This window comes from Anabrus simplex, chromosome 1, assembly GCF_040414725.1.
Source record: "Anabrus simplex isolate iqAnaSimp1 chromosome 1, ASM4041472v1, whole genome shotgun sequence".
NCBI classification, from domain to species: domain Eukaryota; kingdom Metazoa; phylum Arthropoda; class Insecta; order Orthoptera; family Tettigoniidae; genus Anabrus; species Anabrus simplex.
The window spans coordinates 1,015,688,124-1,015,714,945 of NC_090265.1; the positions used below are offsets into that span (position 1 = coordinate 1,015,688,124).

At 40.2% G+C, this 26,822-nt stretch overlaps 1 protein-coding gene across 1 annotated transcript in view; it reads right to left on the minus strand.

Annotated features, from left to right (window-relative positions):
* The window catches only part of Su(Tpl) (Suppressor of Triplolethal), a 471,359-nt gene that overhangs the window by 285,853 nt on the left and 158,684 nt on the right, over window positions 1-26,822 (minus strand). The window lies entirely within an intron of this gene.

Genomic DNA, 26,822 nt, shown 5'->3' on the forward strand with positions numbered 1-26,822 from the left:
ACAAGTATTGTTTATGGCCGTATGGGATTGACGAACATTTTATTATTAGCTGTAACACCCGTCATAGACGGGACAATCACATAACGTGCATTATTACATTTTTCCCCTCCTCACATTGTTCCGCAGATTCTGAGGCACGTAAGTGGGCGTGCCTCTCCTTGTCATCGGCTTGCCATGAGGTACTATCTTCCTTGCACTCCTGCGCATTTTGCAATTTCATATTTCTTTTCATTTTTGCTGATCTTGATTTGATCTATTTCTTGCGGTATAAAAGAAAGCTAAGTATCGGATTAATATTAAAAACATACTGACAGGTGTACAAAGCCTCTAAAGCATTGTCAAAACGATTTCCATAGGGACTCTCTACAGTCTATAGAGCCAGTTATCCTCTTTGGGACAAACTTTCATATGACCGACTGATATTTCAGTCATTTTTTCACTATATAAAAAAAAGTATGGAACAACGAGCTATTTTCGTGCAAAATCAACCGTAAGAGAGATGCATAGAGTTTTATTCTTTAGGCCCCTTGTGAAGCACTCCGTCCTGGTGACATTTCTGGACAACTTATAGCGATGACACTACTCGACCTTTTTTGAAACTACAATACCAAGTTTAATTAAAATCCACCCATCCATTTTTCCCTGATGCTGTAACAGGCACGGACACATTACTGTACCGGAAAGATATATAGAAAAAAAATATCGCCACGAGCCATTTTCGTATTAAACCAATCGTAAGAGACGTACACAGGGCACTAGAAAAGTTTTGCAATACGCAAAAACGGTTGGCTGGACACCCCTGTTATGGTGAGGGATGAAGACCGGTCTAGAAGACGGCCTAGGCGCGACCTTCACACCACTTGTTACCAAGCAGTGGGATTCAAAGCAAGTTAAGATGTCAGTGTGGTCTAAAGGTGAATATCGCGCAATTATCCGCTACAATTTTGTTCGTGGATTAACTGTTGAATAGTGCCTGGAGGAAATGACCCCTGTGCTGGGGAAAGACAGCCAACGTCAGACAATAATTTTTGGCTGGTACAAAGAGTTCCAGAGGGGAAATTTTAGGGTAGAAGACGATCCTCGCTCTGGGCGACTGTCTGAATCAGTGACTGAGGAAAACATTGAAGCTGTGAGGAAAATGTTGCAGCATTCAGCTATTCATTCAATTGAAGACCTGAGCGCAAGAACTAGCTAACAACCAAAAGTTAAGTTCTGAGAAAAACGAGAAAAACATTTAAAACTGTATAGATCCTATAATTCATTAAAGGTTTCAGTTTAATGTGAAAGTATATATGAATATACACTACTGTTTCAATTTTTAACCCTCTACCCCATTTAGAAATAATAAAAAAAACGAGAAAATGTGTGATGGAATTATCCATTTCTTGCACTCAAATGTTGCAAGGAATGTAAAAACGGGAATAGAAATTGGAAAATGAATGCCATTACATGTTTTAATGTTTTAATTATGAAATATTGAGTTTTGAAAGGCCAGTGCATTACATACATAATAAGTATTAAGTAAAATATGGTTGAAAACAGTTTTTAGAACTCGTGGTATGATGCCTCACTTTCAGAGCCATATTCTTCATCCTCGCGTTCACATCTGAGATCGGAATATCATTTCATGTGTACATGAGGAATATACTTCTGTGCCAATTTCATCAAACCTCTGTACTTCTTGTTATTCAAAGGCAGTGGAGTTTGGTATAACTTGGCGGGATGTAATTTTGGAGTACGTTTCGTCTTGAACAGACAAAATTTTGAATGAACAAAAGTGTTTTGACCAGCAGAAACAGACAAATCTTCTCCATTCAAAATATTTCGTTTCCTGGCATTCCTTTGCCAGTTATCTTCTTTTCTTGTGCTTTTCTTATTCTTTACTGGAGAAGAATCAGTAGAACTTGGTAGCGGTATCTAAAAATGACAGTCATTTATAAAAGCATAAAGTGTGGGCTTCAAACTTCCACATTTATTTGAATATAATATTTTGGTCTAAAATATTGTTGTATAATACAGTGTAACATTAAACTGAATATTCTGTAATATACATTCTATACATTTATCACTAAAATAGAGCTCTTAATGGAACCTACCTCTGAATTAAAGCTTGCATTTGTAGCACTCAATAACTCACTGCATTCAACCACCTTCCTTACTCTTCTTCAGCACGAGGGCAACAGAGCAAGAAGTGGATAATTCAGGTTATTATCCAAGTCTTGCACTCAGAAAGGAACCAGTTGAAATTTAAAGGCCATCTAGCAAGAAAAATATGCACTTTCTGAAATTAATTTCTATAGTAACTGATAGAGGGCAGTTATGGCTACAAATAGAAGTCAAAAGCTAATTTTCGCTAAATGTGGTCATTATCTAGTTCTTGCACTCATGTCGTCAATTATACTCGACCATCTCCATGTTAGAAAGGTTTGTTCCCCATGCACTTTCAGCGGAACAAAGGGCACATCGAGTCAAATGGTGCCGAAAAATGCTAAAACAGCTTGAAAATGGGACTTCGCGTAACGTCAATAGCATCGGTATAGGTGACGAAACTTGGCTTTATTATTACGATGTCCCAACAAAATCCCAGAACAAGGTGTGGCTGTTGTAAGATGACGGTACTCCTGTGACTGTGCGAAAGTCAAAGTCAGTGAAGAAAAGGATGATTGCAGTATTCTTCACTAAACGGGGCATCCTGACTCGGGTTGTGCTAGAAACGCAAAGGACAGTTACTGCGAATGGTACAGTGAGACTTGTCTGCCTCAGGTCATCCAGGCTCTCAAGCAGCTCCGTCCAAGGTCACGGCTCAACACTTGGCTCCTGCATCACGATAATGCTCCAGCACATCGTGTCAAGGTAACAAAGGATTTTCTTGCTAGATCAGCGTTGACTGTGCTTGATCACCCTCCATACAGTCCTGATCTTGCCCCATCTGACTTCGCACTCTTCCCAGAAGTGAAGATGAAGCTGAAAGGGCGGCGTTTTGCATCCGACGAGGAGCTTCTGGCAGCATAGGATGAAGAGTGTGAAAATCTAACCGAAGAAATGTGACAGAACTGGTTCAGTGACTGGTTTCGACGTATGGAGAAGTGTATTGAGTGTGGTGGAAATTATTTTGAAAAAGTCTAAAGCGTTCACTCACATTGCAAAACTTCCCTAGTGCCCTTTGTACATCGAGTTTTATTCGTCAGGCCCCTTCTGAAACACCCCTCCTGGCGAAAGTTTTGGACAACTTATAGCAGAGATCGTACTCGACCTTTTTTGAAATTGTAAAACCAAGTTTAATTAAAATCCAACCATCCATTTTCTCCTGTTGCTGTAACAGACACAGATAAATATTAAACTGAACTCGACATAGGTCATTACGACCTCAGCATTCTCTTCAGAATACAATGTTAACAGACTGGAATGTCGCGGTCAAAAACAATGCTATCATATGAAATGCTCGATCAAATAAAAACCCGCACATTTTCTCACTTTTAACGAACAGTCGCTACCGTTCTAATAGTGCCAAGTTCCAGAGCTGAACTGACCACTCCTCCGCCGTATTTCGTTAAGTATGCACACTGCTCATTCCAATCAGCACTTCAGAGAAGATATAGAGTAGCTGGAATACTATGATGAACCAGTGGGTTACGTACCAGTAGTTACCAGAAAATGTATGAACCTGAGGAATGGCATGCTAAGAAAGAAAGTTTACTTATCCAACTTCCCAGCCAATATTCAGACAGGCTGATTTACTCGGAACACAGCGGTAATCCCATCCATCGGAGATGAGTGGCAGCAGAAGACACAAAGCACATCACAACAAACAATGCACAATGTAATGTTACTGCTGATCAATTTCATGAGATTTCGATACTCTAGGCCAGGGCCTCTCAGGGTGCATGCGCCGTGCACATGCAGGAGACGACTTCACTAGGTTAACCAGAGTGCAAACCCCCACTCCACTTTCCCTACACCTGTCTCACCCGTTCGGCTTGACTTCGCCTTCTTCTTTTCCGCTGATTCTCCCCTCACTGCGAAATGTTTATGTGCGGTGAGCTGTGACACTAATGTATGAGACAATGTTACCGGTGTTAAAACACTCTCCTTTCAATTTCGTTTCAGCAGACAATTTATCTTCTCTAGCTCTTCTTTTCCTTTATCTTTGCAATGATACCAGTTATGCCTGGAACAAGGGACCGGCTGACAGCAATTCTGAGAGCTTTAAATTACAATCAGAAATAGCCCTACTCGCACGCAATCTACTTTTCGTACAAGTCAAAACAGGAAAAAATACCTTTCACGTATGCATGTGGAACCAAACACAGAAATTATCTTAGTTGCTTCTCAATGCAGCTTAGGAAAATCTTCCTTCGACGAATTCTCGTAGAATTTGAGCAAAGCCTTCGTATTGGAAAATAGAGATCTTTTTGATTAACTTATCACATAATTATTGTCGCACTGATTGAGCGTTTGGCTTTATCGTCACGACTGATAAAAAAATACGAAAGTTCCCAGTTCGACTGAAATGGACTTTCGGAAGTCTCTGCTTTCTTCGAAACAAGCTGCTCGATTATGTTGTCTTGCGCTTATCCATTTCACTGATAAGCCGTCTATCACCGAACGCTTCGTCGCTCTCAGCACACTACACCATCCGAGTCAAGCCGAGTTGAGCCGAGTCGGACCGATGCACAGTGCACGGAGTCTCTGCGCCTCGATTTGCACGCGTGAGATTTTGGACGTTTGAGAGGGCCTGCTTTAGGTCTTCACATTTACTTTTCTTCCGCCTCTGTGATATTAGGACATTTCATATACAGAGTCCTCCTTTCATGACTCTTGTCTTATTCTTCTGGCGATCGATCCATTACGATTTTTCTCATTTTCATAATCATCTTCACAATTTTTCTTGTCTATATGGACCAATGACCACGCGGTTTCACACCCTAAGACAATCATGACAAAAATCATCGCCAGTTAACACGATTGTAAAGGATGTCCATGTTAGCAATGCTCATAATTATGGACTAAACAAAAGTCTAAATTCATTAATTCTATCTCATAGTCGTGTAAGACAAATGATAGGAAATTTTATTATCTATAACTTTTGGTATGTGGTATTTTTCAATAGGACCAAACACATAGGTATTTAGAAATTAAAATTCAGGCGCCTTCCCCTAAACCACCATTTCATCCTGCACGAATCAAGTTAGTTATAGCCTAATCTAGACTGTAGTACTTTATTCCCCAACTTTACATACCTATTTTCAAGTCTCTTCAGCTAAGTTCTCGTTATGCGCCTACAGGCAGACCGAGATAACTGAAAAATAAGTGCCTTGTTATTGTGGTGGGCACGACCGATACAGAAATGATTTTTTTAAAGTTCAGAACAATGTACAAAAAAAAAAAAAAAATTATATATAGATTTGCTCGTCCGAATTACGATTTAGGTGACTTTTCCCCAGGATAGGGAGTTCGTTAGTCATGTAATAAGACATTTTCCTCTCAAGGTTTGCGTCAAATGCACTCCACATGTACCATTACAAGTTTTGAGGAACTCACAAACCACACAGCTCCGTGTGGTAGGAGCACTGCTTTCATATCAATGTTCAGGTTACTAAGGAAGGTCACAGAGCATTTTAATGAGTTTCCCGTTACGTTATTACAATCACCTGTCCCCAAGACGACACAAACTTAAATGTGTGGACCTTCGAAATTAGCAGAATTATTCTGAAAATATCCAGTCCAGTACTTTTCGTGGTTGTGGTTATTATATTCAGGAGAAGTAAAACTAACAAAAACACTAAGTAGAAGAGGAAAAAAAAAGGAAGATATCTGAACCCCCTTTAATGAGAGTATCGGAATTATATTCGTCATGGTATCGGCAAAGGAAAGGCAAGGGCCACGAAAATGAAAACTGAAAATGGAAGATTCCCTGCGCCTCGCAAACCTAGTACCATCGAGGTCGGAAGAGAACAACAAATGATCAAGGTCGGTCGATGATGAGCATGGCACAAGGGAATGCAAGGCCGGACATACTCAGGGGCCTCATGGTGGCCAACTCACGCTTCCAAGCCCAGGACACTTTTTTGTCGCCCCTTGAAAGACAGGCGAGGTTTACTCTGGGTGAATGATACGCCTCCACCGACAAAGGGAGATTTTTCTTTTCACTTACAGATGGAAATAAATGAATATAAATAGCATGGTTGCTATAATTTACTGTTAAATTGTTAACTTTTTCAGGGCTACGAAGGTTACAGGAACGCCATATCCGTAATGTGTCAAACGGGTGGGTTCGTTACTGGTCAATCTTTAAAAACGCGCAGTATGTTACAGGAAGAAATGATGATTTAGACAATATTTAGGCTTAGAAGGCATTCTGGACAAACCACTTAGGTTCAGCTGTAAGCTTCTGCATTAGATGAAAGGGCATTATACCGACGAGAGCTCCTTTTTCCGATGAGTTTTAGACTTACACTTCACGTCCTTGAACGCAGAACTATTCGCCCGCATTCTTTTTGTGCAAAATTGCATATAACTCAACATCAATTAATTGAACAAGTTTATTTCCCCAAGATGATGATGATGATAATAATAATAATAATAATAATAATAATAATAATAATAATAATAATAATAATACTGTTTTGGCTTTATGTCTCACTATTATGCTTTTGGAAACGCCGAGGTGGCGGATTTTAGTACCGTAGGAGCTTTTACGTGCCAGTAAATCTACCGACACGAGGCTGAAAGAAAATGCATTGTTTTATATTTTGTCATACACTGTAACAGTACTACGCCAGGGACGGGATATGGAATAAGCACAGGATGTGGCAATGTGACGTAGTTCTCTGTTGCAAAATCAGTTCAAGTAGGAAAACTACCTAACTGTGAAGAGAAGCTTGATTAAAAGGGCCTGAATGCTCCTACCAAGATCTGAGACAGCATTATCATACGTGTGTGTACGCAATTGTAACACGAACAACCTGCAAATGATCGATTTCTTTCGCCCAATGCTAAATACGACGTGTGCATGACAAAGTTTGTATGTACGTACCATCAAAGGTCATATTCCTTACACATTAATAAAGGTGACGCGAATTGGAAAATCAGAGTATAAAAGTGGAAAGGGAACGAAAACAGGCGCTATGCAGGAGCTATGAATGTCGAAGGAGGAAAGCACCAAGGTTACCGAGATTTTGTACAACCGCGGTGGTCTGAAGGATTTCACATCTTTTGTAGTGCAATAGTAAGTTGGATGGTGCTATAATTAATTATAGGTAAAATATTATGCTGGGTAAAAAATCTTTAAGATGCAGTTAGCACCTGGATTTGACGTCTAACTCATTGGTCGGTAGATCATAAGAGTATAAAATTGACTAATACTACTCAGATGACCATAAATATTTTTAAATGTTAAATTATCAGTATTATTTCCATTCAACAGCATCCGCTGGCAGATTATTACTATTATTATTATTATTATTATTATTATTATTATTATTATTATTTATTATTATATGCCTTTGCTGGCACGAGCCAGTTTTTACGATGCACTATGTCTTCTGGTAAGGGCTAGGTCAAATTTGTTACTTCCACTAACATGCCTCGGTCCCATCGTTGGCTTTGACGATATATGAATGTGTCTATTAAAGGTACGAGTGACGCTAGTAAAACCACATCCCTTTTACAGTTAGTCCCTGTTATGAATGATGTGAAAGTGTTAATCATAGGGTCGTTCGGTGGGTGCATTTTAGTGTGTTAGGCAGACATATGTCATAGCAACTTCCGGCTCGGCGAGGAGAGGTGAGGTGTTTTTCTTTCTTTCTTTCTTTCTTTCTTTCTTTCTTTCTTTCTTTCTTTCTTTCTTTTTCTATTGGCTTTACGTCGCACCGACACAGACAGGTCTTATGGCGACGGGTGGACAGGAAAAGGCTAGGACTGAGAAGGAAGCGGCCGTGGCCTTAATTAAGGTACAGCCCCAGCACATGCCTGGTGTGAAAATGGGAAACCACAGAAAAAACATCTACAGGGCTGTCGACAGTGGGGTTCGAACCAACTATCTCCCGAATACTGGATACTGGCCGCAATTAAGCGACTGCAGCTATCGAGCTCGGTAGGAGAGGAGAGCGACGGGAAACTAATCACACTTCATTTCCCCAGTATTCCTCTTCAGTGACGTCTAGACAGTCTGCGACAGCTGATAGCAGAGCTGTTAAGGATCAAACCAGTCTTTGGATCGAATACCCAACGTTCACTATTATTTTTATTATTATTATTATTATTATTATTATTATTATTATTATTATTATTATTCAAAATGCAACCAATGAATGGCCAGCTTAAGTGCTACTGTCTACCATTCAACTAGTCATTATAAAGCTAGAATTTGAGCCCAGGATCTCGGAATGCTGCTGGTTTCCAGTTCCTATGATCGGCAGTCACAACACACTGCTACTCAAATGGATAGGAATTTAATAATTGAAGTACAGTAACTAGAATTCAAATATGTACCCTCGGTCTAAGAAAGAACGTATTACCTCTAAGATTGCCAACAGTGGGCGTGGGCGCAACACCAGAACGCCGCAATTAACGCTGGTATCTGAACCAAAGATCTATGGATTTAACAGCAGCTCCTCAGCCAGTCGTTCTCAGGGTTTAAGTTTTCATGTATACTCCCATCTGAAAACCAATCATAATCTGGCAGAAAATACCGGAAACATGTTTCCAAGGTGTTCCTTGGCACCCCTGACTATGTAGCCAGCTAGCAAGTTAGGCCAAGGCCGCCCACTCAGCTTGCCTGATCTCATTATACATTAACTCATACAGTGTTGCAAAATATAGTTCATATCAAAGACAACGAGAGCAACCTCCGCCGTTCAATTTCAGCGAAGCAATGGGACAGACAACTCTCAGTTTATTCATTACGGACACAAAGAGTAATGCCAGTTACCACTTGACATCCTTATTTCATTCGCCAATTTATTTTCAGTAAGACCAAGCACGAGGCTGCGCGGTTTGGGTCACGTAGCTGTCAGCTTGCATTCGGGAGATAGTGGGTTCGAACCCTACCATCGGCAGCCCTGAAAAATGTTTTCCGTGTTTCCCATTTCCGCACCTGTACCTTAAATGAGATCACAGTTGCTTCCTTCCCATTCCTATCCCATCGTCGCCGTAAGACCTGTGTCTGTGCGACCTAAACAAAAAGCTGTTGGACTGTCTATGGCTTTTATATTCGTATTCACGTTTAAAGAATAATTCGTAACTTTCTGAATCTCAACTCAGGGCACCAATGCAACCATACCGGTAGTTAACTGACCCGCTTATACTGTATACTGGACAGCCGAACTGCAGCTCCGATAGGAAGTCCAACACATAATCCTCGCCGACATCTCTCGATGCAATGTATTCGTGTATGATCGTTGAAAAGTATGTTGCATTTAGTGCGCAATACAAGCAGCAAGAAATCGTCCGACTCCTTGACTGAATGGTCAGCGTTGAGGCCTTCGGTTCAGAGATGATGATGGATTGTTAATATGGGCCTAACACCCAAGTCATCGGCCCCTAATGGTACGAAATGAGTCGAAATGTAATGACAATTTAAAAGTCCAAAATCACCAACTGAACAGAATTTAAAACGTGATGATGAAGAATTAATGAATATGAATTTAAAACCACTAGTGGATCCGACCCGCAATGCCCCACATTCCCAGAAACTAGTGTAAAGCAATAGGATTAGTGACCAAGGGACTGCTGCTAAAGCTGCTAAGCTGCTAACCGCCACCAGGGACGCGCACGTAGAAGTATCACCTCCCCCCCCCCCCTTGCTACGTCAGCGCAATAGGTTCATGGTCGGTTCAGAGAGTCCCGGGTTCTATTCCCTTTCTGGCTCGGGGACTGGATGTTGGTGTTTGTGCCAACACATTACACTACCAACCACTACAAAACAAGAAACAGTGATTCCATTCCACCACATAGGGTTGGCGTCAGGAAGGGCATCCGGCCGTAAACAGGGACAAATCCACATGTGCAACACAGTTTGCACTCGCGACCCCACAGATGTGGGAAAGGCGGTAGTAGAACAAGTAGCAATATATCATTACAATTCTGACACCTATGGTTCATGGTAGCCTCCGTGGCTCAGACGGCAGCGCGTCGGCCTCTCACCGCTGGATACCGTGGTTCAAATCCCGGTCACTCCATGTGAGATTTGTGCTGGACAAAGCGGAGGCGGGACAGGTTTTTCTGCGGGTACTCCGGTTTTCCCTGTCACCTTTCATTCCAGCAACACACTCCATTCTCATTTCATTGCATCTATCATTCATTAATATATCACTTTGGGAGTGGCGACCCCATCGTACTAACAGCCTATATCTGCTTCATTCATTACATCCCTGACCCGGTCAATAACTGGAAAACAGGTTGTAGGTTTTCATGGTTCATGGTGTGGGTTACTGTAGTCACATCCTATTTCGTGAACCAAGCGAAACGGCTGAGTGGCCTATTAAGTCGTCCTGAGAGTCGGATTACCAGTTGCTATGGAATGGGAGTGGACATCTCGGACATATTCTGAGTTATGACCCTCCTTGTGTTCAGGCGGCTAGGACTATACAATCCACCAGTTGTCCCTAACCCGTTAGAGGAGAGATCCTCACTTGGACTATGTGTAAGTAGGACAGCAACCTGCTTCATGAATTTACCGAGCTCAGAACATTTTAAGCAAGCCTCGGACCTATGGGAGTCACTGAGTCCCACTCCCACTTGATAGGCGAGGGACTCTTTGGAAACAACTTGCCGAACGAAACGGAATTCGATGGGGAGCTATTAATATTAATAGGGCTTAAGGAAGAAAGTAGAACTGGCTGAGTCAGCAAAGAGGATGTATCTGGATGTTCTAGCAGCAAGTTATATTCGCGTAAGGAGAGATAACGAAGAAGAGACAGGAGATTATAAAATTACTTGAGGGGTGTTAAAGAGAGAACGGTAGAGTCTGGGGTACGGCTGTTCATTATGAATATTAATGCACGCAACATAGTTTCTGTTAGGCACGTAAACGAGCGAATGATGTGGGTAGATTTGGCAGTTGAAAGAATGATGACGAGAACTGTCTCGGTGTATTCACCATGTGAGTGTGCAAATGAGGATGAAATTGACAAGTTTTATGAAGCATTGAGTGACATTGTAGTCAGAGTCAACAGCAAGGATAGGATAGTGCTAACGGGCGATTTAAATGCGAGACTTGGAAATAGAACTGAAGGACACGAAATGGTGATTGGAAATTGGGGAGAAAATATGGAAGCTACTAGGAACGTGAAGCGTTTGCTGGACTTTGTCCTAGTATGGGTTTAGCAGTTACGAATACATTCTTCAAGCATAAGGCTATTCACCGCTACACTTGGGAAGCTAGGGGTACCCAGATCCATAATAGAATACCTATCTTCACAGACTTCAAATTCAAGAAATCTGTTAGGAATATACGGGTTTTTCGGGGATTTTTCGATGATACAGACCACTATCTGATCTGTAGTGAAATAAGTATCTCTAGGCCTAGGGTAGAGAAAGTGAAATCTGTCTGCAAACGAATAAGGGTAGAAAATCTCCAGGACGAGGAAATTAGACAGAAGTACATGGATATGATTAGTGAGAAGTTTCGAACAGTAGACAGTAAGCAGGTTCAGGATATAGAAGGAGAATGAGTGGCATACAGGGATGCTGTAGTAGAAACAGCAAGCGAATGCCTGGGAAAGGCTGTGTGTAAAGATGGGAAAAAGCGAACATCTTGGTGGAATGATTAAGTGAGAGCAGCTTGTAAACGTAAAAAGAAGGCTTCAGTAATGGCTCCAAACAAGGGCTGATGCAGACAGGGAACTGTACGTAGATGAAAGAAACGGAACAAAAATAGTTGTTTAATCCAAAAATAAGTCGTGGGAAGATTTTGGTAACAACTTGGAAAGGCTAGGTCAAGCAGCAGTGAAACCTTCCTGGACAGTAATAATCATAGGAAGGGAGGAAAAAAGGAAATGAACAGTGTTTTGGGTAATTCAGGTGAACTCATAATAGATCCCAGGGAATCACTGGACAGGTGGAGGGAATATTTTGAGAATCTTCTCAACGTAAAAGGAAATCTTCAGGGTGGTGTCGCGAACAACCAAGGTCATGGAGAGGAGGAAAATTATGTTGGTCAAATTACGCTTGAGGAAGTGGAAAAGATGCTAGATAAAATCCATTAACATAAAGAAGCAGGGATAGATTAAATTAGACCTGAAATGGTGAAATATAGTGGGGAAAACAGGGATAAAAAGGCTTCATAGAGTAATAAGATTAGCATGGATTGTTGGTAAGGCACCTTCAGTTTGGTCAAAAGGAGTAATTGCACCGATCTACTAGCAAGGGAACAGGAAGGATTGCAACAACTATAGAGGTATCTCATTGATTAGTATACCAGGCAAAGTATTCACTGGTATCTTGGACGGGAGGGTGCGATCAGTGGTTGAGAGGAAGTTGGATGAAAACCAGTGTGGTTTCAGACCACAGACGGGCTGTCAGGATCAGATTTTCGGTATGCGTCAGATAATTGAAAAATGCTACGAGAGGAATAGGCAGTTGTGTTTATGTTTCATAGATCTAGAGATAGCATATGATAGGGTACCGAGGGAAAAGATGTTCGCCATACTGGGGGACTATGGAATTAAAGGTAGATTATTCAAATCAATCAAAGGCATTTATGTTGACAATTGGGCTTCAGTGAGAATTGCTGGTGGAATGAGTTCTTGGTTGAGGGTACTTACAGGGGTTAGACAAGGCTGTAATCTTTCACCTTTGCTGTTTGTAGTTTACATGGATCATCTGCTGAAAGGTATAAAGTAGCAGGGAGGGATTGAGTTAGGTGGAAATGTAGTAAGCAGCCTGGCCCATGTTGACGACTTGGTCTTAATGGCAGATTGTGCCGAAAGCCTGCAGTCTAATATCTTGGAACCTGAAAATAGGCGCAATGAGTATGGTTTGACAATGAGCCTTTCGGAGACTAAATTGTTGTCAGTAGATAGGAAATTCAACAGAACTGAATGTCAGATTGGTGATACAAAGCTGGAACAGGTAAATAATTTCAAGTATTTAGGATGTGTGTTCTCCCAAAATGGTAATACAGTAAGTACGATTGAATCAAGATGCAGTAAAGCTAATGCAGTGAGCTCGCAGTTGCTATCAACAGTATTCTGTAAGAAGGAAATCAGCTCCCGGACAAAACTATCTTTACATCGGTCTGTTTTCAGACAAATTTTGCTTTACGGGAGCGAAAGCTGTGTGGGCTCAGGATATCTTATGAATAAGTAACAAACATGAAAGTAGCGAGAATGACTGCAGGTAGACACAGGTGGGAACAATGGCAGGAGGGTGCTCGGAATGAGATAAAAGCCAAGTTAGGAATTAACTCGATGAATGAAACTGTACGAATAAACCGGCTGCGGTGGTGGGGTCATGTGAGGCGAATGGGGGAGGATAGGTTACCTTGGAGAATAATGTACTCTTATGGAGGGTAAGAGAAGTAGAGGGAGACCAAGACGACGATGGTTGGACTCAGTTTCTAACGATTTAAATATGAGAGCTGTAGAACTAAATGAGGCCACAGCACGAGTTGCAAATACAGGATTGTGGCGACATTTGGTAAATTCACAGAGGCTTGCAGACTGAACGCTGAAAGGCAATAACGGTCTATAATGATGTGCGTGTGTTCTGACACCAAAGCTATAAGAAAGTTTGTAGTTTTACGATCGTTTGCTACCTCAAATGTAGGTTTTTTTTTTTTTTTTTTTTTTTTTTTTTGCCTTAGTGGTTTAACGTCGCAATAACACTTGGACGGTTTTCGGCTTCGCAAGGATTGAGAAGGAAATGGCCGTGGCTTTAATTAAGGTGCAACCCAGAATTTGTCTGGTGTGAAAAAAGGAAATCAGAAGAACATCTTCAGGGCTGCCGATGGCGGGTTTCGCAACCCACCATCTCCCGGATACAAGCTCAGATCTATGTAGCCCGAACTGTGCAGCCCGCTCGGTAGCTCCAGTTTTATGTAGAATCCGAGCTATAAGGTCGTGACTTTTTAATTCTATTAAATTCCACATACAATTGGCTGAGATTCAAACCGCAACTGCCTTGGTGTGATGTCAGTGACCATGCCACTCTGCTATCACGCACGCAGCATAGCTGCTACATACAATCCAGCACTAGTAGAGGAACAGCGAGTTCTCTTCTGGCAACCTTCACCATACTCGATGTAAATTAAAATAACTTCAGTGTTATTGGTTGTAAGTCGTCATCCTATCGCTTCTCCGATCATGTATCACGCATGTCACGCATTTCTACCGTAACGGCTTTGATAACAGATATTCGTGAATTTCAATTTTTGTTGCAAAGTCCATGTCAGTGCCGAACTACGAGAAAATAGATGAACAGAATATAATGAAATAGGTATGTAAAGTCTGGGAATAAGGTGCTACAGTAGGCTATAGGATATAAATAATGTTTATTCACGCTGGATGAAATGGTAGTTTAGGGGAAGGTGCCTAAATTATGTTTTAAAATACCTACAGTATGTTACTGGTCCTATGATAAGAATTACATACAATAACAAAAGTTACAGAGAACACAAGTTCGAATCATTTGTGTCTTATACACTTTTATTGTAACGACTATGATAACAGAATAGTGAAAATTAAGACTTTTGTTACTTAGCCCATATCAACACCAAGCATTGTTAACATGGAAATATTGTTTGGTCGTATTAACTGGCGATGGTTTTTGTCATGATTGTCTTGATGTGTAAAATCGCGTGGTCATCAGTCCGTATCGACAAAGGAAAAATGTGAAGATGATTATAAAAATGAGAAAAGTATTAGAGGAACGATCGCTTGAAGAATAAGAGGGAGTCATGAAAGAAGGATTGCCTTTGCATTAGATGCCCTAATATCCCATTCGAAAATAAAAAAAATAAAAAATTACATTGACCAATGTTTGCGATGTGATTTGTCCCTTCTGCTCCGATAGATGGGATTTCTGCTGCGTCCCAAATAAAACAGTCTGCCCGAGTAATGACGGAACGTAGCTTGGGAGTTTAGACAAATTTGGACATTCTATTATGATTGTCCCGTCAACGACGGGTACTGCAGCTAGTCTTTAATAAACTACCAAGTGATTAAGGTGCATGTATGTTACGTTAGTGGAATGGTGAAGGAACAAAGTGTAGGTATGGCGAAGTATTAATTTAGGTTTCTAAGCTTTAGATCAACAACAAAATAATGGAAGTGTGTATCATAATGAAAATGCGTAATATGGAGAAAGCCTTATCGGGGCTGAAACTACAGCGAATTTACCTGAAACCCTCAGGAAGATGACTGACAGGTGATGCTCCGTAATTAGCATGCGGGCGTGGAGAACCAGATAAAAAGCGACTTTTACTTACCTTCCACTCGTAGATAATTTTATTTAATATCCATTGCTCAGTTTCGTTCTGTATTAATTAGTAAAATAAGGGCAGAAATTAATCTGAGAAAAATAAGGCAACTTGAAGGAAACGTTAGGATCTTCTAGCTAAAATAATACAGAAGGTCGTTCGGGATCTGGGGTGGCAAGTTTGAAGGCGCTGGCGACGCTGTTATCAACTTGAGCACGTCAAAACGGGGAGCAATGATTTGTGTGGAATTTAGTCACATTAGTTGCAACGATGCCGAAACGAATTGACCTTTACTGGCAGGGCTACATAACAGCCCTTTCCAATGCTAAATATAGTTATTATGCAATCAAAGGAATATGCAAGAAGCATGATTTCTTGACATGAAAGAACGGGATCGGTGCTGTACTGAATAAAAGAGGCTAAGGCCGACAGGGCTTAATTCCAGGGGGGAAAAATGCAGACAAATCCACGACCAGACACCAGCCGTACACCAGAAGTAGTGAAGAAAGTGAAAGGTGTTGTCTCAGGTGATAAACCTGCCCTCTAAAGGACTATCGCACATAAGTTGGGATGTTAATACCATAATCAAAAAGGAACTGCAATCATAAAAGCGGCGTAAGTGCTGAGTTCACAAGCTGTTGCATAGTCACATTTCGGAACGTTACACTAACGCAAGAAAGCTGTATGAGGGGTATCTGGAAGGGGATAGATGAAAAAATGTGGTGACAGACGAAACATATGTGTAACTTAGTGACTATCAAAACTCCGCTCGATTTACTATCGCCCTAGAAAAAAAAAAAGATGAAAAAAAATCAAACATTATATAAGGAATGCCAGGAAAGTTTTCCAAGGGGTTTCATGATCATCGCTGAATATTGCTACAATGACAAGTTAACCATTTGCAATGACGCTAACAATGTGAAGGTGAACTCTACATGCTACCAGCAAGAGGTTTTAACACCCATTTACAACAGATATCCCAGCACTGTATGGGAGGGCAAAAAATTAGGTATGGGTACATCAAGATACAGCATCCAGCCACATCTCTCGTTCGACTCATTTCTTAGAGAAGATGGAAACTGGAATCCGTGCAATTCCTTTTTACTGACATTCCGGTGAAGGCATCCGATGGGTCACCCATGGACTACTGTGCATCTGGACTCCTAGAAAGGACCTTAGGAAAAAGACGTCCACAAACTATCCATGGCCTCTGGAAAGCCTAACAGGAGGAGTGGGATAAGATAAGGCATGCTAGCTCTGCGGAAAAGTCTGCTGCAATGAAAAATTACGTTGTCGGGCTATAGCTAGAAATGTTGGCTTTCCAACTGAGCATGATCGTTGGTCGAGACATGGCTTTTCATCATTTAATTACCCTTCAAACATCGTCTCCAGAGATTCCGAATCACCTGCACTTCGCGGCTTAATACGTGTTTTCATCGCAAGCTCTCTTTGGATGTGCGAGTATTCTAAATTGTTCGGGAAATTTAAATCTTCGGAATTAAATATCAACGATGCGAGCTGTAATAAAACTATATAGCCATATTGTAAACCTTATGATGGGATAGACATGCATATTATGTCAGTAGTAGTAGTAGTAGTAGTAGTAGTAGTAGTAGTAGTAGTAGTAGTAGTAGTAGAAGACGAATCTTTTATACGTGTATCGTATTTCGAATTAGGAATCTTGAGAGTACATCAAGTGAATTATTATGGAGTTTAGGGCTCTTCACAATGTTATAATCAAAGATGAGGTACTGGTGAATTACTGATGGAATATGGGATTAATGTAATTTAAGTATGGTATTGTCGCAGAGCATACGGTTACTACGAGGTGATATGAGAATGTGTTATACTGTGTGCAGGATAAGAATCTTCGAGTGTTACCAGGTTTAAAGTGGTTTATGGTGGCATACGAAACGAGATAAAGAGTTTCCAGTTTTAATAGTAGATAAGAGAGAAGTCATTATCCAATGCTGATTATTTACCGCGTTGTACCATGTGGATATTTATATGAAACTAGCTGTCTTCATAAAGAGATCTACAATTTGCTTTACGTCGCACCGATACAGGCAGATCTTATGGTGACGATGGGATAGCAAAGGGATAGGAGTGGGAAGGAAGCGACCGTGGCTTTAATTAAGGCACAACCCCACTATTTGCCTGGTGTGATAATGAAATCTTCAAGGCTGCCAATAATGGGGCTCGAACCCCTATCACTCGAATGCAAACTGCTAGATGAATGATACAATTTAACGTGTTTGGAACTACGGAATTTAGATCATTTGACAGTTTACTTACCATCGCAAGTCGTGCAGAATGATATGTGCCTATATAGAGTGTCTAAAATTTTGTTTCATTTGACATTACAGCAGCCCAAGTGTGTTGGAAAGATGCCTATTGGAGGGAGGAGACACCGAGAACAATACTCCATGATCAAATTTAATTGTGGAATCTCTTGTCTGTAGACCCTACGGTATAATGATATTGGAAACAGCAGGCAAATAAACAAAGGTTCCTTTCTCACGCGTCAAAATATTCGGACGCAATGTTCCAGTCAGAAAACACACACTTTATCCTACAACACTTATTTAAGTACCATGTTGAGTATACTTCAGTTGTGACGTATAAGAAGTAGTAGTAGTAATTGTGGAATCTCTTGTCTGTAGACCCTACGGTATAATGATATTGGAAACAGCATTGATCTATTACGTGTCCGAATATTTTGGGGGCGTAGACTAGGCCATCTTCTCCAATATTGGTGTTTAATACAAGATACGGTAAAATAAATCCCACTTATTTTAGGAAGTAAGCTCACTAGTCTGCGTTGCACAGAGTTCACGTAATGTGCAGTTATTGTCGGAGATATTGTAATTTAGCCAGCCAAGCATGTTTGAGATCATCTTTAATTTTAATCTCTCTTACGTTCTTCTTCAAAATACTCCATTTATGCTCAATGGGGTTAATATCAGAGGAATGGGGTGACGTTTGTAGGTGTTTAAGAGTGTTACGCAACAGCCACGGTTTGACATTATGAGCGGTACGCAAGGTGTTATCTTGAGTACAGTTCCAGTCATCCTCCATTTTTTCCTGCAATGGCTGGTAGTTCTTGCTTAAGGATGTTCAGGGACTTTGTGATCCATTACACTATCAATGTGCAGCTTTCCCACACCGAACGCGCTCGTGCAATCCCACACATACACACGGAGCACAGAATAACTGGGAAGATGTTCTGAGGCTTCACTTCAGCGTTCACTTTCCTTCATACCTTCAGCCTTTCCATCTATACCAAACACGTTGAATTTTACACCATGGCACCCTTCACGATTACAAACAGGCTGCACTGTGCTCGCAGAAGCTGACACACCGTTCTGTATTTCAGCTGCAATCTTCGGAGCACTCCGACGAGGACATTTCTTGATAGATCGGTGGATAACACGCTTATCACATAGTGTGAGGATTTGCGGTCGCCCGTTCTTGGCCTGTTTTGGAAGGATTTGTCCCTGCCAAATTTGTCTATTACACCGTAAACAATTGAACGAGATCTATTAACAATCTGGCTTATCTCATTCAATAGTTTCAACTGATTACCGGTATGTAACCTTATAATCAATTTTCATTTCATCCTTTTTACCTTTGCGACCCATTCCACGTTTCCTTGTTTTTGCTATTGATTCACTGCTGCCCACCTCCTGCAACGTGTCACATTACTATTCCTAAGGCCCGATACGGTTCTGAAATACGCGAGTGACTGGACAACACTAATTTATTTCATTACGTGTCCGAATATTTTGGGGGCGTAGACTAGGCCATCTTCTCCAATATTGGTGTTTAATACAAGATACGGTAAAATAAATCCCACTTATTTTAGGAAGTAAGCTCACTAGTAATACTTCTGACATGCCGAATTTAATTTCCTACCCATAGGAGCGGTAATATTACTTTCCATGTCGAAAATACTCCTGTGTCCGAATATTTGTGATTTTCACTATGTATAATTAAGTTTTGATTTGATGGTGTTATTCACTTTTATTAACGAGGAATAATATGAAGGAAAGTAAATGGCGCTACTAAATGCATTACCTGCAAGCAACGAGATTGAATCCCACAACGGCATTCCTTTGTAATTTTTTATGTAACAATGTTAATAGGCTATATATTGCTGCCGTATAATTATTATTTAATAAATGAGCATTTATTTGAGAGATTTTAAGAGTTAAATTCGCATTTACAGACCAAGGCTGTTGTGGTATCCGATAGCCAGCATTGTTTAAACCAGACCTGATTGATAATTTAGCGTTCATCTTTGTAATCGGCCGATATTAAAAGACAATGTCGCATTATATCTGGTGCATTGATGTGAAGGATCCCTTTATTTAGTTAACTGTCATTCACGCTATCCACCCACGCTGAAATACTGCATTTCATTTTTTCAACTTACTTATCAAATGGGCAAAATCTTCGAAGTAAGGCTTAGTCTCCGGTATTGCAGTATAGATATTATTTTACCCATCATCTTAGCCTATGCCTGGTCAAGATATAAATGTGGCACGTCAAGAAAAATATATATACCCCAACCTATAGATATTATTTTACCCATCATCTTAGCCTATGCCTGGTCAAGATATAAATGTGGCACGTCAAGAAAAATATATATACCCCAACCAATCATCTTACTCCTTCGAAGTGAGTATCATGCCTTCCCTGAGCAGAGCCGAGCAAAAGAAGAGCAGAAGAAAGGGACCACGTACGGGTATACGATATTTGAGAAAATTCGCAGGTACCGTTTTAAACTATAGAGGTGAGAGTTCAATCTGTACAGAGCATAAACAAAACAGGCCTACCATACAATGATAACAGACCGTGATTACGGAATTAAAACGAGAATAGGATACAACCATCCTAAAAACAATACTCATCCAGATTTAAATGGGGCAAGTAACTTAATGTCGTTTTAGACAAAATCTGTCGTTCAAATGCATCGAAAAAAGCACCCTCGACGTCCCAAAATCACAATGATATTGCGAAACCCAATTTTTCTGTGTCCAGAGATCATGAAACGTCAAGATACGCCAAAAACGTCGTCGAATTTTTGCCCGAATACAATCCTCTCTTCATTCTCGCTACCGTTCGAAAGGAAATCTGTCTCAGACCAGGCAGAATGACCACGGAGGCTCCCACCAGATAGGATTGCAGAACTGCATTATCTTACTTCCCCCACCTGACTCTGGATGAACATTACGGGTTTTAGAGCGTTTGTTCTTACCTACATATCAATTGTCTTAGCCAGTGATTACAGGAAGACATTTTTAACGCACCCTGTATAACACACAATACTATCTTAAAATGAGTTTCCTCTAACATACCGTCAAACAGGGTAACTTTGGACACTTTTGAAATTCAAATGTCACGAAATCGTACAGTTTCAAAGATAAAATAAAGTTATTAGCACCAAACTCTTAATGAGAGGCTGAATTAAACATATGCACTGATTCATTCGGATTGAACTTCATTTTATGCCAGGAAAGTTGAAAAATAAGAGTGTCCTAAGTTACACCCTTGAGTAGATAGATAGATAGACATTATTTATTTTAACTGGCAAAGTTAGGGACACGTGTCCCTGTCTTACACTTAACCAGTGAAATACATAATTAACATAAAAATATATAACATACTGAATAAATGAAAAAAGAGTAGGGTAACTTTGGACATGAATTTGTTTTTCACTGCTAACCATAGTGAATCACTTCATATTCTCGCAATGATTTCATATTTTCTGTGCTCTTCATGATCTCACAACTGACATGTGTGCTGAAACTATTTGTCGCTTGCCTTACCAAAAATCTGATTTCAGCCATCTACTGGACGAGATTCATAAAATCGAAATCGGCATCTGTATTTCGTACTAACTTCGGCAGGGAGAGAAAGAATATACAAAACATAATCAACCGAAACTTCATAGGAGTCTATCATTTTTAATGAAAGTGGCCTTTTCTTCCGGTACTGATTTGAAACCTGTAGGTATAACCTCTAATTCCTGGGTAGAAATACTTTCGTTGACACGCATACCTATACACCTTATTTTCGGGAAGACAGCCATGATTAAAGTTCTCTCTTCATAGCTTGCCCGCATGGTGATGCCACCCCTTCAATTATTGTCTCCGTTGTTTCTTCCGAGATGTATGTAGAGAGAACAAATGGTAAGTTGGTTACTCTTTATTCAGAAAACAAATGTACAGTGGCGGGACTTTGAAGTCCTTGTATCGATGTTCATAAAGTTACCCCGTTTGACGGTACATTTAGAGTAAAAGTATCCTCCAACCATTGTCTTATTACAAAGGAAATTTCACGCCGAACAGCAGTGTTTAACGGGAACACTAGTCAAAGGAAAACAAATGAAGCACAGGATCCTACAGAAGTATTCGATATGAATTAAAACTACGCGTATTACCTACAAGGACGTTTTTGTGGTTCCAATTTCACTGGGTTTAAGAGACATGTTTCTCTCTCCTGCACATGGAACTCTAATCCGTAGCCTACATCGACAGTCTTCTCACGAGGAACCTATCCCACTTCGAGGTCGGGGAAGCACAATGTTGCCGATATCATTAAAAGCGCCATCTAAAATCTAGTTCACGCGCACAATATTAATTGCTAATGGAAAACATTGTCCGCAGGAGAACAATGGAAGGTTTACCATTGGGTGATGCGAAAAGAATCTGCTTCTGAATAGACGATCTGCGGGAGTTGAGTCACAGATCACAAAGTCGCCGTCAGAGTTGAAAAAATTGTCACAGTAAACTTTGCACTTACACCATGAGCAGTGAATGAAGAATAAGTCACGGCAATTGTAAAAAAAAAAAAAAAATCAAAAGTGAACTCCTTTGGTGCAGTAAACCATTCAGGACGATGAGATATGTCACCATTATTGAAGGACTCATACTGAACAACTACGCCGAAGGAGTTTGTTTTTGTTTCAGATGAAGTGAAATTGCGTGATCCGCGTTACGACTCATTCTTCATTAGCTGCCCAATGAGAAACTACGCCTTCATTTTGTGAACTCTAGCAATGACCAATTCTTAAAATGGAACTATCACCTATAGGTCGTCGTATTCAGAGGTAGATGTTTCTGACACCACCTAAATGTATATTTTCCATCGTTTTCCAGTGGACAGGTTTCTCCATTAGCAGCTGATATTGTGCGTGTAAACTAGATGATGGATGGCAATTTCAACAGTATCAACAACCCTGCTTTTCCGACCTCAAGGTGGGATAGGTTTCTCGTACGAGTTAAGAAAAAAAGCTAGTTTATATCCTATTTACAGACTTTTAGTTTTAAGTACCTTTCCGAAGAATACAAATCTCAGAAATAGCCCAACATGAACTAAGTAACATTTCAGACAGCCGTATTGTTGCACGCCGATGTACAGGCGCAGGATAAGTCAGACGTTCCACTATGTCAACAAGGGAGAAGGGGTGACAATTTGTAGTTGCGATCCAACATGTTTCTGTGATTACTTCCTTCAAATTATAGACATGTTTGATTGTCAAGTTATAATATCAAACCCAATTTTGATTACGCAGTATCCGAAGGGCACTCCATTCCACACGTTCATTTATCTATCATCCTGAACACTGTGCTTCCAAATATGTCCACTTCTTGGTAACGTCAAGAGCCAGGATACAATTTAACTGAAATGAAGTTGGGAAAATTCCCTAAGGACTGAATGTGTTCAGAAACGCATAATGCCAAATAACTTCAGACGAATTCCATATGCGACAGCTCTAGGAACGGAAAAAGGTTAAAACAGCTCCAAAAGGCCGTAGACTGTCACCTTTCTTTATCTGGTGGGATTAGTATATGGGTCAGGAATTGAAGTAGCCTACATGTTCATCAAGCTGCAAGAATAAAGTGGACAATTTGTCTTATTGACTATTAGCTTTTCTCATTATATCTCTCCAATTATGTTCACCTCGACTGACAAAAAGCTGAATGTACCATATCTACAACCATTCAGGCTCATTCTCGCCTCCGATCATGATAGAAAATTACAAAAGCGCCTGCCTACAGATTGAAGTATTTTTTTCCGTGTTTATACTATTAACGTCATCTCACAATTTCTCCTAACACGTAACTCCTGTGGGTGAGGGCGGTACAATACATCCACAGTACACTTTGCCTGTCGTAAGAGGATATCAAAAGGGGAAGCCCCAAGGGTTTCATCTTGCGAACGTGGGATGGCAACCATGGCGACCCCCTTTGCAGAGCATGGCATTTCTTCCGCATACTTTTGCCATGACGAATATAAGAACCAAGTGTGATGACTCAACTGTTATAGTGTGGTAGTTTGTGGACCCGCCACTGGGAGCACTGCAAACGTCGGTGTCCAACACGTGCTTGATTAGACCGGCAAACCATGTGTTGGAAAGGGCGGGAGATGTTATTGCGCGAGATATGATTTCAAGTCAACAAGTTGAATTTCCTTTGCTTTCAGTTCCTAAACTCAGTTCATTGTGTGTTGAGCACTTAAAGCACGTGTGTTATGTGGCCTGATTAAATTAATAGTTCAACATGCCGTACTGTTTTGTGCCTGGCTGTAAGTCAGGCTATGGTAGAGTAGTTAATGGTATAAAATTATTTTCACCACCGAAGGATAGAAATAAATTTGAAAAATGGGCCAGAGCTATTCCACGAAAGGAATAGTAGAATTTGTCAAGTTCATTTCTCTGACGATTTGATAGTAAAATCAGATAACTTTATAGTGAATGGTGAAAAAGTGGTTATGCCTCGTGAGAGATGGAAATTACGTCCAGGAGCAGTGCCTCACATTTTCCCTAATTTGCCGAAATACCTTTCAAATGAGATTAAGTCCCGTGAAACTCCCAACAGGAAAAAAGAATCTAGACACCACTAGGAGAAGAAGAAAGAAGATTGAAGACGGGAGTGTAGCAGCAAGTGGAGAATTAAAAGGTCAGTCTAATGTTGATCAAAATTTGGGTTATTCTAGTGTGCTTTCTGATGCCGAAAAGACAATATTATCGCTCAAAAGGCGCCTAAAAAATGCTAATCGAAATTTAAATCGAGGTAGATCCAGTCTAAACTCAGCAAAATCGAGAATCAATTTATTGGAGAAGCAGGTTAGAAATACACAGTTCGAAACTCTTCGATTGAGAAGTGTTTAGTGAACCATTTGGCTGGGTACGTTGTTAAGCACTCTTCTAAATTTATTAAGTGTTCGCCCTGTGCCCATTCTCTACGTGATAATAATCATAGTACATTTTCAGTTCTCTCCGAAATAAAAGACTACGGTTCAAGCAATAATGAAGTGTTTATAACACGCCCTTCGAAAAGTGCATGTGACATTCTTTTCCAGGCCGAGAAAGTATTTAGTGGAAAACTGAGCTCAAAATCGATGTGGTGCGAAATATTTTTTGATTGTATCGATTCTATAGACAAATTTTCAGTTGATCGTTCAGGTGCTGGCTGTTGTCTTCAACATGTTATGGATATAATCCCCAGCCGTGTTTATCATTATATGAAGTGCCGATTTTTCTTCAGAGTGAAAGAAATCCGGCGAGATTTACAATCTTCACGCAAGCTTTCGAAAGTCCAGTAACCGACAAACTGAGATGGTAAGTAGAGTATTACCTTTAAATAGTTCATGGGTGTTTTTTTAATATGCTGGGAGTTCTGTTATTTATATATATATACACACACTCGAGTAACTTGTGCTTTTCGCAACATGTGATGAAAGTCGTAGCTCTTATTTCCGTGTATGATATTTTTCCATTGTTCTCTGCCGTGGTATTTTAATTGTAATCTCTCATTTTTTTTCTTATAAAAGACAGTGTATATACTTATCAGTTACGGAGTAATACGTTTCCTGTGTCACCATTCCTAAGACCAGCTGATAGGTATTGTGGAGCTACCGAATTCTAGCGCTGCCTGGCGGGGCGCGCCTGAACTCGATGGGTCATCACACTTGGTTCTTATATTCGTTATGCTTTTGCTACGCTCCTCACTTTTCTCACCTCCCTCGATGAACTCTTGTCCTCTACCTAACCCGACGGTGTTTTAGGTTAGTAAAATCTATTTTATGTCTCATTTTCGCGCCCTTTTGCCGACAACCTCATTCTTGAAAGGGTCGGACCTCTTATTGTTCTCTGGCCGATGTTAAGAGGATGATTGCCCAGTTGTACAGCTTACGGTTCTTCCGTTATAGCCCACTCAAATTTGAATTCAGTGATCGTAGAAAGCCTTCATTGTTTCTTCAGAAGTTACAAATGTAAGAGTATAACATCTGGATAAGACGGATAAGACGAATTACTGCTTTCTACATGTTCAAAGTTCAATAGATATCAGTATGAGATTAAAATACAATTCAGGAAACTCAATCTTAAGATTACCAGTGTTTCGCCCCAGTGCGGCATGAGCTCATCAGTTGGATATCGCACCTTCTAAAGACACTGGTCGGCTAGCACGCATATATAAAAAGTGGAGATATATTTAACTCCTAGTACGTCGACTCTGCATTGTGCTTATCACATATTTAGTTTGCAATGATGTCGCTACTGGCGTGGTACGACTGCCGAGGTTCCTGAATGTTATTTAGTTACCTCATTCAAAATCATGTTTTTGGTCGATTATGAGATTCCTACATTGTGTACAATTATTATTATTACTATTATTATTATTATTACTATTATTATTATTATTATTATCATCATCATCATCATCATCATCATCATCATCATCATCATCATCATCATCATCATCATCATCATCATCATCATCATTGCCATTGATGCTCTCACGGCCCGTACTTATAGACATGATATGTAGACTTCTTTAAGTTACGCAAAGAACTTTGCTCTGCGTCTTCAGAAGAAAATCTCGATTGTTCACGAGAAAGGCTTCTCAAAGAATGAGGTTTGAATTTAGACATTATAATGGAAGTGGTACGTTCATTCGTCACCAGAAATGCGAAATGTAAACAATTTCACATTTTCTTGACATGGCATAAGCCCAAAAGTCTGTATTATTATTATTATTATTATTATTATTATTATTATTATTATTATTATTATTATTATTATTATTATTTCTACTTCTATTTCTCCTTAGCTCTTTGACCGAGATGTCTCAAAATTGAGAGATAAGTCTCTGCGAACAGGAGAGAGTAAGGACCAAACATAGGGAGTCTCTCGCTTAAATCGGGAGAGTTGACACGTCTACATGAAATAATAATGTGTATACATTTTACGAAACAAATACTCGACCACCTCAGTAACTGTCAATATAATCAATACAATTATACACCTACACAAACTAGACGTTAAGGGTAATTGGGAACATGCATCATTTTCAAAAATATTTTTTTTGAAAAGTACACTAATGAAATAGTA